The sequence below is a fragment of the Hemiscyllium ocellatum genome, chromosome 23 (assembly GCF_020745735.1).
Source record: "Hemiscyllium ocellatum isolate sHemOce1 chromosome 23, sHemOce1.pat.X.cur, whole genome shotgun sequence".
NCBI lineage: Eukaryota > Metazoa > Chordata > Chondrichthyes > Orectolobiformes > Hemiscylliidae > Hemiscyllium > Hemiscyllium ocellatum.
In genome coordinates this window covers 47,987,498-48,006,912 of record NC_083423.1, presented here as the reverse complement: position 1 = coordinate 48,006,912, position 19,415 = coordinate 47,987,498, and positions in this window count along the sequence as shown.

Here is a 19,415-nt window from a genome sequence, read left to right as displayed (position 1 = left end):
CGAATGCCCTCATTATTCAAGGCCTGGGAGAATTCAGGCCATAGTGCTGGAAGCTGGCCTTGCCCACGAAACCCAAATCATTCCCCAAACCACAATAATGAGTATGATGGATTTCCACTAATTGTTGGAGAATCTTCAAACTAATTTTATTTTATGTTCAAAGACATTGGTCAAACTTTAATAAATTAATTGCCAAAACACATTAATTTGCTCAAAAACTCTCCCTGTCAAACGTGATGAGGTCTCACTGTCACAAGTGATTAGCTTCAGCAGTAAAAAATGCTGAACTCTCACTGTAAAATGTGTTAATATCTTGCTGGTGAAAGTGATTAACATGAACTGTAAAAGCCAATGAACTCTCGTTGTAAAAAGTGGTGAATTCGCACTATTAATTACTTTTCACTTCTGGAGTTCATCTCAGTTCACAGTGAGAGTTCACTTTTTACAATTATCACTGGTCAGAGTCAAAGATCATCAGATTTATGGTCACATCACATCACGTTTAATGGAAAGTGTTCATGACTTTTCATAGTTAAATTACTTCACTTTTCATTTGCAAGAGTTCTTTCATCTCAACACGTCATTCTTTTTTTAATAGTCAAGTTAATCTCTTTCACAGCAATTGCTAACCACTTTCCACATTGTGAGTTCATCTCTTCTTTTCAAGAATAGTTCACAGTTAAACATAATCAATTTTCACAATTGCTATGCAGAATAGAGGGACTGTACCGATCAGAAAAGATTGAACAGACTGGGACATTTCCCTAGAAAAGAGACTACTGTCAGGGGACCTGGTGGATAACTTAAAGATCATGTAAAAAAATTGATCAATTAGACATGGAGAAAATATCTCTACTTGAAGACGAGGTCAGAACTTGAAAGAGTCATTTGTAGCTCCAATTTTGGAATTCAGGAGAATTTTCTTTACACAGAGGGTGGAACTTTTTCCAAATAGTAGATGAATTGAATAGCAACAATGCAAACATATACTAAAGGAGAACGCAGATATATAAGAGAGAGAGAGGGATTGAAGGGTATTTTAGAAATTCTGGGGATTAGGTGGTGTGAATTTCAGCTAGACCACAATCAGTAACATGGACCAGTTGGGTCAAATGACCGGTTTCTACACAATAATTGTTAGTTAATACACTTCAGAAATTTAATCAAATGAAATTCTGTTACATTTTTCAAGTTGATTCCATCATTTATCATAATTTACATAGAGAACTTCAGCACACTTCACAGTTAACGTAAATAGGTCTTGTTTGTGATTAAAGTTAATCACTTAACACAGTTACAGACTTTTTTTATAGACTTGAGTTCACATTGAGCAACTAAACTGAATTGTTCTTACAATAAGGCATTATGAACAGTGCTATAAAACAGCACTTGCTCAGCAATAACCTGATCACTGGCAGTCAGTTGAGGTTCCACCAGGGCCACCCAGCTCCTGACCTCATTACTGTTTTGATCCAAACATGGTCAAAAGAGCCGATTTCCAGAGGTGAGGTGAAATTGACAGCCCATGACATCAAGAAGCCCCATCAAAACTAGATTCAATGGGAATTAGAGGGAAAATACTCCATTAACTGGAATCATACCAAGGACACAGGAAGATGGTTATGAAAATTGCAGGTCAGTCATCTCAACTCCAGTACCTCTCTGCAGGAGTTCCTCAGGGTAGTGTCCTGTGTCAAACCATCTTCAGCTGCTTCACCAATGACTTTCCCTCCACCATAAGGTCAGAAGTAGGGATGTTCACTGACAATTGTATCATATTCAACTCCATTTGCAACTTGTCAGATGCTGAAGGAGACCATGCAACATGATCTAGACAATTCTCAGGTTTGAAGTGAAAATTTCTAAGTCATCCTCGCGCTACTCAAGTGCTAGGTGTTATGATCCCAGCTGATTTTATTACAAGACATGTCAGATCCCAGAATGGAATTTGGATTGATTGATAATATTTTGTTCTTGTTTTGGTTTTAACAAGGCCATCTCTCACTGAAATGTAAGCACATAATGATGCAGATTCATTTTTTCACAGTGAAACAGAGCATTGTTCATCAAGAGAAGTGAAAATAAACTGAAATACAATAAACTAGTTGCATACAACACAAAGATTTTAAAATCTATGGTGAAATATAATCCCATTAACTTAAAAACAATCCTTCACACATTCCAAAACCTCCCACTGTACGGTATTCCCACTAAGAAAATGCCTTTCTCTAACACATTGATGTGTTTATTTTGATTTCAACTCCCAGTCTGGAAAATCTGATAGATTCTTCCTGATGTTATCAGACACCTGAGCTTAAATATTCTCAGCTTCAAATAACCTCTTCAGGGTTTTGTAAACACTTCTGGAATGGGACTATCATGAATTACTTACTATATAGCAATGTCATCTTAATGTATCTAACTATCTTCTCTCTTTCTCAACAACAACTTTACATCTGACCATTTCCGCTGAACAGCCCAAAACTGAAAGTAAAACTGAAAAAAAAGATGATTTCACAAAGCTTAATAAAAACATTTCCAGAATTTTTTAGCAGGAAATTTGAGGCAAAGTTGTTTACCTTGCTAGGTTGTGAACCCTCTTAAGGTAAATAAAAATCTATTACTTTTGAAAATTCGCCCTCACAAGCCAGTTTTAACAAAAAGAAATGATGGCTATTGAAATCTCAACTTTTTTTTAGATAACCCATATGTCACTCTTCAAAATTTCACAACAAATCAGACTTAACACAATGCTATTAAAAATGTACATTACATATGTAATGACTATAATAGGAGATAGTCTAAATACAATCTCTTGCTATTCAATGGTGTTACCATCATTCAATCCACTACTATCAACATCCTGCTGATTACCAGGAAACTGAATTGGCCTAGCCAAATACACACACTATACACACGTACATAGTGTGACCACAAAAGCAGGTCAGAGACTACAAACCCTGCACAGTAACTCATCCCCTTAAACCTCCAGTATCTGCAGTCCTCACTTTCACCATAAGACCTGTCCACTATCTGCAAGGTACAAGTCTGGAGTGTGTTAGAATCTCCCACTTGCCTGGATGAGTGCAGTTCAACTACATTCAAGAATCTTGACATTATCCAGGACAATGCAGTTGGTTGATTGGTATCACATCCCTAAACATTCACTCCTTCCACAATCGATATTCATTTGCACTGTGTACCATCGAAAAGGTGCCCTGCAGAACTTCACCAAGGCCCTTCAGATGGCATGTTCCAAAGCCAGCTTGAAGGACAAGAGGAGCTGAGGCATGGGAGCACCACAACTACAAGTTCCCCTCCAAGCAACTCACCATCCTGACCTGGAAATATATCTCCATTCCTTCAAAGCGACTGAGTCAAAATCCTAGAGTTCTCTCCCTCACAGTACTGTGAGTTTCTCAAATTAAATGGGCTGATCTGGTTCAATATGTAGCTCAAAGATAATAAGGAATAGCAATATATTTTGGCACAGACAGTGACATCCACATACTATGAATAAGAAAGAAAAAAGATTCTTCTGATAACAAAATTCAGCAGAAAGACAGCTTGACATCAGACATTGCATTTTTAAAGTGATTTGTCACCATGGATGCCCCCAAAACCACATTCTCCTGCCTGTCTCTCCAAGCATCCATAGAACATAATTTGTGAGCCTGCGATGAAGTCTTTATCTTGTCCTAGTGAGGCGTCTTTTGACTGCTGAATAGATCTTTAGACGTATTCATTTGAAGGGGCGTTAGGCAGGATGGTGATTTTCAAAATGGCACCAGCAGCATCAATCTAGCGTTAGACACTGACTAACATCACCCACCCAACCCTGCATAGTCCTGGAATATGCTTATAGCACTTGCTGTAGAGCATTACCAAAATGGAGTTTGGTACAGGTGACACCACACATGAGAGGAAGTGACTCAGATGCCATTTTGGTCTTAAGCCATGGTAGCAGTGAAAACCCAGTGATGTGTCATCAAATTTGGTAGCCCAGCAGTGTCCACTATGAGTGTTGATCTTTCATTATATTTTTCCAGAATGAATTCACTGCCAGTCACAATGAAAGTTAAACATGTTCAACTGAGGGTTGATTACTTTTCACTGTAAGAATTCATCCATTTTAAAGTTAAATGGGTACTCTTTCTAAATTAAACTTAATTACTTTTTGTTGCTACCACAGCTGCCTGCCTGAGCTCTCTATGATAGAATAGGTCACCCACCTCTTCAGTCTGGTTTGGAGAGATTTTGAGAATCAAGTAGAATTAACAATAAGATGCACATTGGATTTCTGCACAGTTTACAGATTAGAGAAGAATTCCTATCTCTCTGTGTGACATAATCACAGTGGGTGGTGCTTCTACATATTTCCAGATGTTCACTCTTTCAGAACCATATAACACTTTTGACTGAGAATTAACATTTTTCATAGTTTAGCAATCATACTTTTCAGAGAAGGTTTTGAATTGAGAGCTATTCATTTTTACTTTCAAAGGAAACTGGATCAATATGTGAGTCAATTCTACCTTCATTGGCAGGGCATAAGATCATTGTGTACCCAGAATGAGAATTCTGACTAATTGGGACATTCGTTTTAAGTTTTGAACACTTTGTGATGAAATCCATTTTCTGTGCATTCAAATTGTACCAGTATTCTCTGAGAATGTAACATAACAGAGCACCCTCCTGTTCTCACCTTGCTGGGTGGCGATATTCAGGTTCTGCCCAGTGACAGGAGAAAGGCTTTTTGGAAGGCATTCAATAGGTCATTCAGGACATTAAGTTGGAGAAAAAGCATTTAGCAATTTTTCACGTTGGGAACCAACACTTTACACATTTATCAGTTTGTACAATGAATATTCATCAATTGCCACAGCAAGCATGCATGACATTTCTCACTGAGAATCCATTGCTCCTCCCAGTCAGAATTCATCAATTTCTGCAGTGTGGAGTCATTACTTTACACACTGAGAATTCATAACTTTTTAAGTGAGGCTGCGATGAATTTCCACGTTGAGAATTCCTCATTTTTAACAGCTGCAAGATATTACTTTTTGCTCTTGTTGACATTTTACAGAAGACCCAGCACATACGTACTACAGTGAGATGTCGTCACTTTACACAGTGACATTTCATCACTTCTCATTGTGAGAATTCATCAATGCCTTCAGGAACAATTTATCACTTTTTGCAGCAAAATGCCATCATGTTTCACACTCATTATTCATCAGATTTCACAGTGAGAATTAACAAAAACCTTCTGAAATCTAAGAATACCATGACCTTTGACTTTTCTTTATCAATTTTGATTGGAACATCTTCAAAAAAATCCCACACATTTATCAAACTTGATTTTTTATTTGCATATCCATGCTGACGCTGCCCAATCAGATCAGTATCAATTAGCTCTCTATTTATTTCCATCCTTGAAATAGATTCTAGCATTATCTCTTATACTCATGTAAAGGTAACTGCTCTGTAGTTACCTGTTTTCTACCTTACTCTTTTCTTAAATAGTGGGGTGACATTGTTACTTCTAATCCATAGGAATCATTCCAGATTCTATAGAATTTTAGAAGATGACCACCGATCCATTGACTATCACTATAACTTCTCCTTCAACAGGTCCTGGAAAAGTGTTATGTTTTAGTCCCATTAATTTCTCCATGATAAGACTTTTGCTAATTCTAATTTACTTCAAATTCTCATTCTCCCTTGACTCTAAGATCTCTAATTCCAGCAGATTCCTTACTTCTTTTTGTCTATTCTCCATTTTCCTGACTCTGACTGTAATGGACACAGATTAGTTTTAACCAATATTCCTCTTTAAAGTACTTATAGAAGCATTTACAGGCTATTTTTATGTTTCTTTGCTTGATTGCATTGATGTTCTATTTACCTTCCCTTATCAGTTTCTTGGTTCCCACTTTGTAGTTTTCTACAAACCTCCTAATCCTGAGAATTTCTGCAATTTCTGGCAACTTTATAGGCTTTTTCTTTGATTCCTTTTCAATCCAAACTTCCTTTGTAAGCCACAGTTAACTGAACTTTCTTTGGGTTTCAGCACCTTAAAGCAATATATAGTTTCTATAAGTCATCTAATCATTCTTTAAAGACTGTTCATTGCCTATGGAAAGCCATGGCCTTTTAATGTATTTCCCAAATCAACCTCAACCAATTTGTGCCTCATGCCTTTATAATTTCCTGTATTCAAATTTAATATCCTTTCTTCAGAATTAAATTCTCCACTTTCAAACATAATGAAAAATCTGTCATATTGTGTTCCCTAAAGGTTCTTTTACAACTAGATTATTAATCAACACTTTTTCATTACAAAAGACTAGATCTAAAATAGAATGCCCTCCAGTTGGCTCTTCAACATACTGCGCTAGAAAACAATCCTGATCATACCACAGAAACTCACTTTTCACAGATTCATCCAGTCTAAACACATATTGAAGTCACCCACGATAACTGTGTTGCCCATGCTACAAGTTTCTTTCATCGCCTGATTAATAGCATGCTGCCCATTACAACTAATATTTGGTGCCCTATAAATAATTTCAAGAAATATCTACTGCCTCTTGCTGTTTTTCAAATGTATTTCCTAAGTTGTTATCTCAGTCTGAGATTCTTCCTTGCTAATGTACTGATCTCATTCTTTGTTATTGGCACAACTCTTTTTTTCTTCATGTGTATCCTTCTTAAATGTCAAATATCCTTCAATATTCAGTTCCCAGTCCTGGTCAACATGCTATGTTTTGTAATGGCACTTGGATCATATCTATTTGTGCCTTAAATCATTGCCCTTTTTGCATTTGCTGCATGTAGTCACCTTCAGTGCCCTTAACTGTGACTTTTGGATATTAGTCCACATTCAAAGCATCGTCCATGTTAAGATTTGTTTCTTCTGTCTTCTAGTCTGCCTGGCATCTTTTCAACTTCCTGTTCCCAACTTTACTTCCTTGCAAATTGCATTACCACTTGGGTTGCCAATCCCTCACAAACTGGATTAAACCCACTCCAGCAGCATTAGCAAATCACCCTGCGAGAATATCAGTATCAGTTCCATTAAGACACAACCTGTCCACCTTATACAGGTCTCACCTGCCCCAGAACCTGTCCCAATTTCTCAGGAATATGATTCCCACCCTTCTACACCAGTTCTAAAGGCATATGTTCAATTAGTCAACCCTCCTACTGTTATGCTCAGTAGCATAAAGCATTATCGCAATTTCTCGTATTAATGCTCTTGAGGTCCTGCTTTTTCATTTCCTTCCTAACTCCCTGAAATCTGCCTCCAGGACCTCATGCTTCTTCTTACCTATCTCATTGGTACCAGTTTGGACCACAACATTTGAAAGATGTCCTGCAGCTTCTCTATGACATCCTTGACCCAACAAGGCAACACACCATCCTGGAGTCGTGTTTACTGCAACAGAAACACCAGTCTGATGCACTGACCAAATATTAAGCCATCACTTTAAAGATTAGAAATACTGAACAAATCTTCTCATCAATCATCTGCTTTCCCTGCACTCATGACATCATGCCACTAATGGTCTCAGTGCAAACAGGCCTCTTAATTCATGTCGTATTTCTTCTCCCACTTGCCTTTGCTCTCGAGGTTTTATTTCTTGGGCTAAACATTAACCAAAGCACCTCTTTCCTCCTTAGCCCTGAATTCTGACATTGACCTGAGTTTCCAATTAATGTTGCAATCTCACCCCAGCAAAGACTTTTGCACTCGTTCAATGCAACTTACTCTCTCACTTTTTCATACTTGTCACAGTGACAATTCAGCACGTTTCAGAGTAAGAGTTTACCTCTTTTCACAATGGGGGGGATATCACTTCCAGAGCGAAGATTCACCTGTATCCACAGCAGGAATTCATCACTTTGTACAATGAGGAATAATCACTTTTGTCAGTGAGAATTTATTACTTTTCAAGGTGAGAATACATTGAGAATTCATCATCTTTCGCTGTAAGGATTCAGCACAATTCACAACGAGGGTTCATCACTGGAAACAGTGACAGTTCATGCCTTGTCATATTGTAGATTCATCCATTTGCACTGTGAGAATTCAACATTATACACTGAATTAATCAGTTTCTAAAGTGAGCAATCAACATTTGTCAGAACAAGGATCCATAACATATCACAGTGACATTCTATCACTTCTCACAGAGGCGATTCATCAGTTTACACAATGAGAATTTGTGATATTTTAGAAGGAGAATTGTTCTTTGTTCACAGTGCGATTTCATCATCACAAACAGTGAGTCCTCATTATTTTTCACAGTCAGAATTTGTCAGTTTTTTTCTCCTGTGAGGATTCATCAATTGTCTCCTGATGATACATCAGTTCATTGGGTGAGAATTCATTATTTTTTACAAAAGGATTCAATATTTTACACACCGAGGTTTCATCTCATCAAAGTGAGATTGCAAAACTTTCACAGTGAAAGCTTCTCACTTCCCACAATGAGAATTTATCAGTTTTCACAATGGAATATAGCATTTTTACAGAGAGAAGATATCATTTTTCGCCATGATTTTCTTAAAGCTTCCCAATGTGATTCCATCTCTTTCACAGTGACATTTCATCACACTCAGCAGTGAGTTTTAAAAAAAAATTTACTGTGATAAACCCTATCATTTTCTCAGTGAGTTTCCATCACATTTCACAGTGAGATTCTTTCAGGTTTCACATTAAGATGCCATTCCTCTCACTGTTTGATGCATTCACTTTTCACAGCGAGATTCCATTACCTTGCAGTGAAATTCCATCATTTTCTCACTGAGATTCCTGCATGTTTCACAGTGGGATTCCATTGTGTTTCACGGGTAGATTCCAGCCCTTTCGCAGTGAATTTCTTTCATGTATCACCTTGAGATTCCTTCTTCTTTCACAGTGAAATTCCATCTGTTTTGCAGTAAAATTCGTTCACATGGCACTGTGATTATTGTTCATATTTTGCAGAGTTTCCATCACTTTGACAGTGACTTACAATCACATTTTACAATGAGAATCTATTGCTTGCATATTGTGTTTCAATCTTTTTCAGACTGAAATTCCATTTTCACAATGAGATTTCTTCAAAATTCACTGTGAAATTCCATTATTTTCTGAGTGTCATTTCAGCATTTTCGCTATGGGTTTGCATCATTGTCACACTGAGATTCCGTCACTCTTTAGAGAGATTGCTTCATGTTTCTCAGTGAGATTCTATCATGTTTGACTATGTGATTCCATTTCTATCACAGAAATATTTCTTCACGTTCAACAGTGAGACATTATTCTGAGATAATCTTTCACAATTACGGTGATATCCCATCACCTTTAGCAGTGAGATCCCATCACTTTCACAGCGAGATTTCCCCATGGGCTTACAGTGAGACTCCATTGTGTTTCACCGTGAGATTTCATCATTTTTGCAGTGGATGTCTTTCATGTAGGACTATCAGATTCCTTCACCTTTCACAGTAAGATTCCACCATTTTCACAGTGAGACCTCTTCATGTTTCACAGTGAATTTCCATCATTTTCTGAGTGACATTCCAGCACTGACACTGGGAGATTGCTTCACTTCCATAATGAATTTTCATCACTTTCACAGCATGGTTTCTCCATAATGAGATCCCATTAAATTAACTGCAAAGGTTTTCCACACATCAAAATGAGATTCAATTACATTTCACTGAGAGATACTTTCATATTTCACAGTGAGATTCCATCACTTTCACAGTAAAATTCTTTCACATGCCAATGGTTATCATTGCTATTTTGCAGTGAGATTCCATTGTATTGGCAATGATATAATTTAGCATTTTACGCTGCGATTCTATCGCTTGCACATTGTGGTTCCATCATTTGACAGTGAGATTCCATCATTTTCCCAGTGAGATTCCACCATTTTCACATTAAGATTCCACCATGTTTCACCACGTGATTCCATCTCCTTCACAAGAACATTTCTTCACATTCAGCAGTGAGATTCTTTTTACATTTTCAGTGCTATTGCATCATTTTCACGGTGAGATTTCTCCATGTGTCACCATGAGATTCCATCCTGTTTCACAGGGAGAATCCATAATTTTTGCAGTGAAATTGCTCCATCTTTCACTGTGAGATTCCATAAGTTTTACCATAAGAATCTATCATTTTAACAATGAGATTCCTCATTTTTCACAATTGGATTCTATCACTTTCTCAGTGAATTTCTTTCACGTATCACCTTGAGATTCTTTCACTTTCACTGTGAGATTCCATTATTTTCATAGCAGGATTTGTAATGGTTTCCATTGTGATTCCTTCAACATTTACAGTAAAATTCCATCAGTTTTGTAGAGGTATTCCAACATTTCTGCATCGAGAGGCTGTTGGTTTCATGGTAAAATTCTGTTATGTGTCACTGTGGTTTTCATTCTTTTTTTTTAGATTAGATTAGACTTACAGTGTGGAAACAGGCCCTTCGGCCCAACAAGTCCACACCGACCCGCCGAAGCGCAACCCACCCATACCCCTACATTTACCCCTTACCTAACACTACGGGCAATTTAGCTTGGCCAATTCACCTGACCCGCACATCTTTGTGACTGTGGGAGGAAACCGGAGCACCCGGAGGAAACCCACGCAGACACGGGGAGAACGTGCAAACTCATGTTTTGCACTATGGTTCCGTTGCTTTGACAATGGCATACATTCACATTTTATATCAAGGTTCTATCACTTACGCATTGTAGTTCAATTTACACTGAGAGTTTCTGTCATTTTCACTGAGACATTTCATCATTTTCAGACTGTGATTCCGTGTTTGCATTGAGCTTTCTTCATGTTTCGTGGAGAAATTCCATCCCTTTGTGGATGACGTTTCAGCATTTTTGCGATGTGATTCTTTCTCTTTCACAGTGAGATTTCATCATGTTTTACAGAGATTTCTCCGTGACTTACAGTGAGGTTCCATCATGTGTCATCCAGAGGTTCCATCATTTTCACTGTGGATTTCTTTGATGTATCACAATGAGATTCCTTCACCGACATGATGAGATTCCATCATTTTCTCAGTGAAATTCCTTCAGTTTTCAAATTGAGAATTCCTTGCATTCGCAGTGAGATACCATCGTTTCCATAGTCATATTCTTTCATATGGCAATGTGATTATCATTCGCATTTTGCAATGGGATTCCATCACTTTGATGGTGATATGTATTAACATTTCACGGTGAGATTCTATCACTTGCAAATTGTGTTTCCATTATTTTCACAGTGAGATTCTGTCATTTTCCCTGTGAGATTCCATCATGTTTCAATGAGATTGACACGTTTCTCAGTGAAATTTCATTGTGTTTCCAATGAGATTCCAACATGTTTAACAAGGAGATTCCATCTTCTTCGTGGTGAGTTTCTTTCAAGTATCACTGAGATTCTTTCACCTTTCACAGTGATATTCCACCATGATTAACAGTGCATTTCCATAAATTTCATAGTGATATTCCACCATGTTTCACTGTGAGATTCCATCATGTTTCACTGTGAGATACCATCATGGTTCACAGCGAGTTTCCATCATGTTTCACGGTGAGATTCCCTCATGTTTCACAGCGAGATTCCATCATGTTTCAAAGTGAGATTCCATCATGTTTCACAGTGTGATTCCATCACGTTTCACTGTGAGATACCATCATGGTTCACAGCGAGTTTCCACCATGTTTCACGGTGAGATTCCATCATGTTTAACAGTGAGATTCCATCTTGTTTCACTGTGAGATTCCATCTTGTTTCACTGTGAGATTCCATCATGTTTCACTGTGAGATTCCATCTTGGTTCACAGTGAGATTTCATCATGTTTCAGAGTGAGATTCCGTCATGGTTCACGGTGAGATTTCATTGTGGTTCACACTGAGATTTCATCATGGTTCACGATGATGTTCCATCATGTTTCATAGTGATATTCCATCATGTTTCACAGTGAGGTTCCATCATGTTTCAGAGTGGGATTCCGTCATGGTTCACGGTGAGATTCCGTCATGGTTCACAGTGAGATTTCATCAGGGTTCACGGTGATGTTCCATCATGTTTCACTGTGAGTTTCCATCATGTTTCTCGGTGAGATTCCATGAAGTATCACACTGACATTCCATAATGTTTCACAGTGAGATTCCATCATGTTTCACAGTGTGATTCCATCATGTTTCACAGTGAGATTTCATCATGTTTCACTGTGAGATTCCATCACGTTTCACTTTGAGATTCCATCATGTTTCACTGTGAGATTTCATCATGGATCACGATGATGTTCCATCATGTTTCACAGTGATATTCCATCATGTGTCACAGTGAAACTCCATCATGTTTCACAGTGAGATTCCATCATGTTTCTCAGTGAGATTCCATCATGTTTCACTGTGAAAATCCATCATGTTTCACAGTGAGATTCCAACAGGTTTCGCAGTGATATTCCATCATGTTTCAGAGCGAGATTCCATCATGGTTCATGGTGAGACTTCATCATGTTTCACAGTGATGTTCCATCATGTACTAAGGTGAGGTTCCATCAGGTTTCACAGTGGGTTTCGGTCATATTTCACAGTGAGATTCCATCATGTTCCATGGTGAGATTCCATCATGTTTCACAGTGAGATTCCATCATGTTTCTCAGTGAGATTCCATCAGGTTTCATGGTGAGATTCCATAATGTTCACTGTGAGATTACATCAGGTTTCATGGTGAGATTCAATCATGGTTCACGGTGAATTCCATCATGCTTCACAGTCTGATTCCATCATGGTTCACAGTGATGTTCCATCATGTTTCACTGTGATGTTCCATCATGTTTCACGGTGAAGTTCCATCAGGTTTCATTGTGAGATTCCATAATGTTCACTGTGAGATTACATCAGGTTTCATGGTGAGATTCAATCATGGTTCACGGTGAGTTCCATCATGCTTCACAGTCTGATTCCATCATGGTTCACAGTGATATTCCATCATGTTTCACTGTGAGATTCCAGCATGTTTCATAGTGAGATTTCATCATGTTTCACAGTGAGATTCCATGATGTTTCACTGTGATATTCCATCATGTTTCTGAGTGAGGTTCCATCATGTTTCACTGTGAGATTCCATCATGTTTCACTGTGAGATTCCATCATGGTTCATGATGAGATTCCATCATGTTTCACAGTGAGATTTCATCATGTTTCACAGTGAGATTCCATCATGTTTCACTGTGAGTTTCTATCATGTTTCTCAGTGAGATTCCATCATGTTTCATGGAGAGATTACATCATATTTCACAGTGATATTCCATCATGTTTCTCAGTGAGATTCCATCAGATTTCATGGTGAGATTCCATCATGTTCACTGTGAGATTACATCAGGTTGCATGGTGAGATTCAATCATGGTTCACGGTGAGTTCCATCATGCTTCACAGTCGGATTCCATCATGGTTCACAGTGATGTTCCATCATGTTTCACTGTGAGATTCCATCATGTTTCGCAGTGATATTCCATCATGTTTCAAGTTGAGATTCCATCAGTCTTCACAGTGAGATTCCATCATGTTTCTCAGTGAGATTCCGTCATGTTACACAGTGAGAATCTATCTTGTTCAGAGTGAGATTCCATCATGTTTCACAGTGGGATTCCATCATGTTTCACTGTGAGATTCCATCATGGGTCGCAGTGAGATTCCATCATGTTTCAAAGTGAGATTCCATCATGATTCATGGTGAGACTTCATCATGTTTCACCGTGATGTTCCATCGTGTATCAAGGTGAGATTCCATCAGATTTCTCAGTGAAACTCCATCATTTTTGTCAGTGAGATTCCATCAAGTTTCACAGTGAAACTCCATCATGTTTCACAGTGAGATTCCATTATGTTTCGCAGTGAAATTACATCATGTTTCAAGTTGAGATTCCATCAGGTTTCACCGTGAGATTCCATCATGTTTCAAGCTGAGATTCCATCATGTTTCCCAGTGGGATTCTATCATGTTCACTGTGAGATTCTATCAGGTTTCACAGTGAGATTCCATCATGTTTCACAGTGAGATTCCATCATGTTTCACCGTGATGTTCCATCATGTATCAAGGTGAGATTCCATCAGGTTTCACAGTGAGTTTCGGTCATGTTTCACGGTGAGATTCCATCATGTTCCATGGTGAGATTCCATCATGTTTCACAGTGAGATTCCATCATGTTTCTCAGTGAGATTCCATCAGGTTTCATGGTGAGATTCCTTAATGTTCACTGTGAGATTACATCAGGTTGCATGGTGAGATTCAATCATGGTTCACGGTGAGTTCCATCATGCTTCACAGTCTGATTCCATCATGGTTCACAGTGATATTCCATCAAGTTTCACTGTGATATTCCATCATGTTTCACATTGTAATTACATCATGTTTCACAGTGAGATTCCATGATGTTTCACTGTGATATTCCATCATGTTTCTGAGTGAGGTTCCATCATGTTTCACAGTGAGATTCCATCATGTTTCACTGTGAGATTCCATCATGGTTCGTGATGAGATTCCATCATGTTTCACAGTGAGATTTCATCATGTTTCACAGTGAGATTCCATCATGTTCCACTGTGAGTTTCTATCATGGTTCACAGTGAGATTCCATCATGTTTCATGGAGAGATTCCATCATATTTCACAGTGATATTCCATCATGTTTCACTGTGACATTCAATCATGTTTCATGGTGAGATTCCATCATGGTTCACAGTGAGATCACATCATGTTTCACGGTGAGATTACATCATGTTTCTGAGTGAGATTCAATCATGATTCACAGTGAGATTTCATCATGTTTCACGCTGATATTCCATCATTTTTTTCTGTGAGAATCCATCATAGTTCACTGTGATATTCCATCATGTTTCACAGTGAGATTCCATCATGTTTCACGCAGACAATCCATCTGGTTTCACAGTGAGATTCCATCATGTTTCAAGGTTATTCCATCCTGTTTCAAGGTGAGATTCCGTGATGTTTAATGGTGAGTTTCCATCATGTGTCACAGTGATATTCCATAATGTTTAACTGTGAGCTTCCATCATGTTTCACAGTGAGATTCCATAATATTTCACTGTGAGATTCCATCATGTTTTACCATGAGACTTCATCATGTTTCACGGTGAGATTCCATCATTTTTCACAGTGACATTCCATCATGTTTCTCAGTGAGATTCCATCAGGTTTCATGGTGAGATTCCATAATGTTCTCTTGAGATTACATCAGGTTTCATGGTGAGATTCAATCATGTTTCACGGTGAATTCCATCATGCTTCACAGTCTGATTCCATCATGGTTCGCAGTGATGTTCGATCATGTTTCACTGTGATATTCCATCATGCTTCACAGTGATATTCCATCATGTTTCACTGTGAGATTCCGTCATGTTTCAGAGCGAGATTCCATCATGGTTCATGGTGAGACAACATCATGTTTCACAGTGATACTCTATCGTGTTTCACTGTGAGGTTCCAATATCTTTCACTGTGAGATTCCATCTTGGATGTCGCTGACATTTCATCATGGTTCACGGAGATATTCCATCATGTTTCAGACTGATATTCCATCATGTTTCACAGTGAGATTCCATCATGTTTCACTGTGAGCTTCCATTATGTTTCACGGTGAGATTCCGTCATGTTTCAGAGCGAGATTCCACCATGGTTCATTGTTAGAGTTCATCATGTTTCACAGTGATATTCCATCATGTTTCAATTTGAGATTCCATCATCTTTCGCAGTGAGATTCCATCATGGTTCATGGTGAGATTCCATCATGTTTCACAGTGAAAATCCATCATTTTTCTCAGTGAGATTCCATCAAGTTTCTCAGTGGAACTCCATCATGTTTCACAGGAGAATACATCATGTTTCACAGTGATATTCTATCATGTTCACTGTGAGATTCCATCATATTTCACGGTGATTTTCCGTCATGTTTCACAGTGAGATTCCATCATGTTTCACAGTGAGATTCCATCATGTTTCAGAGTGAGATTCCATCATGTTTCTCAGTGAGATTCCATCATGGTTCATGGTGAGATTCCATCATGTTTCACTGTGAGATTCCATCATGTTTCACAGTCGGATTCCATCATGTTTCACTGTGAGATTCCATCATGGGTCGCAGTGAGATTCCATCATGTTTCAAAGTGAGATTCCATCATGATTCATGGTGAGACTTCATCATGTTTCACCGTGAAGTTCCATCGTGTATCAAGGTGAGATTCCATCAGATTTCTCAGTGAAACTCCATCATTTTTGTCAGTGAGATTCCATCAAGTTTCACAGTGAAACTCCATCATGTTTCACAGTGAGATTCCATTATGTTTCGCAGTGAAATTACATCATGTTTCAAGTTGAGATTCCATCAGGTTTCACCGTGAGATTCCATCATGTTTCAAGCTGAGATTCCATCATGTTTCCCAGTGGGATTCTATCATGTTCACTGTGAGATTCTATCAGGTTTCACAGTGAGATTCCATCATGTTTCACAGTGAGATTCCATCATGTTTCACCGTGATGTTCCATCATGTATCAAGGTGAGATTCCATCAGGTTTCACAGTGAGTTTCGGTCATGTTTCACGGTGAGATTCCATCATGTTCCATGGTGAGATTCCATCATGTTTCACAGTGAGATTCCATCATGTTTCTCAGTGAGATTCCATCAGGTTTCATGGTGAGATTCCATAATGTTCACTGTGAGATTACATCAGGTTGCATGGTGAGATTCAATCATGGTTCACGGTGAGTTCCATCATGCTTCACAGTCTGATTCCATCATGGTTCACAGTGATATTCCATCAAGTTTCACTGTGATATTCCATCATGTTTCACATTGTAATTACATCATGTTTCACAGTGAGATTCCATGATGTTTCACTGTGATATTCCATCATGTTTCTGAGTGAGGTTCCATCATGTTTCACAGTGAGATTCCATCATGTTTCACTGTGAGACTCCATCATGGTTCATGATGAGATTCCATCATGTTTCACAGTGAGATTTCATCATGTTTCACAGTGAGATTCCATCATGTTCCACTGTGAGTTTCTATCATGGTTCACAGTGAGATTCCATCATGTTTCATGGAGAGATTCCATCATATTTCACAGTGATATTCCATCATGTTTCACTGTGACATTCAATCATGTTTCATGGTGAGATTCCATCATGGTTCACAGTGAGATCACATCATGTTTCACAGTGAGATTACATCATGTTTCTGAGTGAGATTCAATCATGATTCACAGTGAGATTTCATCATGTTTCACGCTGATATTCCATCATTTTTTTCTGTGAGAATCCATCATAGTTCACTGTGATATTCCATCATGTTTCACAGTGAGATTCCATCATGTTTCACGCAGACAATCCATCTGGTTTCACAGTGAGATTCCATCATGTTTCAAGGTTATTCCATCCTGTTTCAAGGTGAGATTCCGTGATGTTTAATGGTGAGTTTCCATCATGTGTCACAGTGATATTCCATAATGTTTAACTGTGAGCTTCCATCATGTTTCACAGTGAGATTCCATAATATTTCACTGTGAGATTCCATCATGTTTTACCATGAGACTTCATCATGTTTCACGGTGAGATTCCATCATTTTTCACAGTGACATTCCATCATGTTTCTCAGTGAGATTCCATCAGGTTTCATGGTGAGATTCCATAATGTTCTCTTGAGATTCCATCAGGTTTCATGGTGAGATTCCATAATGTTCTCTGTGAGATTACATCAGGTTTCATGGTGAGATTCAATCATGTTTCACGGTGAATTCCATCATGCTTCACAGTCTGATTCCATCATGGTTCGCAGTGATGTTCGATCATGTTTCACTGTGATATCCCATCATGCTTCACAGTGATATTCCATCATGGTTCATGGTGAGATTCCGTCATGTTTCAGAGCGAGATTCCATCATGGTTCATGGTGAGACAACATCATGTTTCACAGTGATACTCTATCGTGTTTCACTGTGAGGTTCCAATATCTTTCACTGTGAGATTCCATCTTGGATGTCGCTGACATTTCATCATGGTTCACGGAGATATTCCATCATGTTTCAGACTGATATTCCATCATGTTTCACAGTGAGATTCCATCATGTTTCACTGTGAGCTTCCATTATGTTTCACGGTGAGATTCCGTCATGTTTCAGAGCGAGATTCCACCATGGTTCATTGTTAGAGTTCATCATGTTTCACAGTGATATTCCATCATGTTTCAATTTGAGATTCCATCATCTTTCGCAGTGATATTCCATCATGTTTCACAGTGAAAATCCATCATTTTTCTCAGTGAGATTCCATCAAGTTTCTCAGTGGAACTCCATCATGTTTAACTTTGAGATCCCGTCATGTTTCGCGGAGAGATTCCCTCATGATTCACTGTGAGACTCCATCATGTTTCACAGTGAGATTCCGTCATGTTACACTGTGAGATTCCATCATGTTTCACGGTGATTTTCCGTCATGTTTCACAGTGAGATTCCATCATGTTTCACAGTGAGATTCCATCATGTTTCAGAGTGAGCTTCCGTCATGGTTCACGGTGAGATTTCATCATGGTACATGGTGATGTTCAATCATGTTTCACAGTGCGACTGTATCATGTTTCACAGTGAGACTCCATCATGTTTCAATGTGAGATTCCATCATCTTTCACAGTGAGATTCCATCATGGTTCATGGTGAGATTCCATCATGTTTCACAGTGGGATTTCATTATGTTTCACAGTGAGATTGCATCAGGTTTCACTGTGAGATTCCGTCATGGCTCACGGTGAGATTTCATCATGGTTCACGATGATGTTCCATCATGTTTCACAGTGAGATTGCTGCATGTTTCACAGTGAGATTCCATCATTTTCTCAGTGAGATTCCATCATGTTTCACAATGAAACTCCATCATTTTTCTCAGTGAGATTCCATCAAGTTTCACAGTGAAACTCCATCATGTTTCACAGTGAGAATCCATCATGTTTCACAGTGAGAATCCATCATGTTTCACAGTGATATTCTATCATGTTCACTGTGAGATTCCATCATGTTTCACGGTGATTTTCCATCATGTTTCACAGTGAGATTCCATCATGTTTCACAGTGAGATTCCATCATGTTTCAGAGTGAGCTTCCGTCATGGTTCACGGTGAGATTTCATCATGGTCCATGGTGATGTTCGATCATGTTTCACAGTGCGATTGCATCATGTATCACAGTGAGATTCCATCAAGTTTCTCAGTGAGATTCCACCATGTTTCACAGTGAAACGCCTCATGTTTCACTGTGAGATTCCATCATGTTTCACTGTGAGATTCCATCATGTTTAAAGCGAGAATACATCATGGTTCATGGTGTGACTT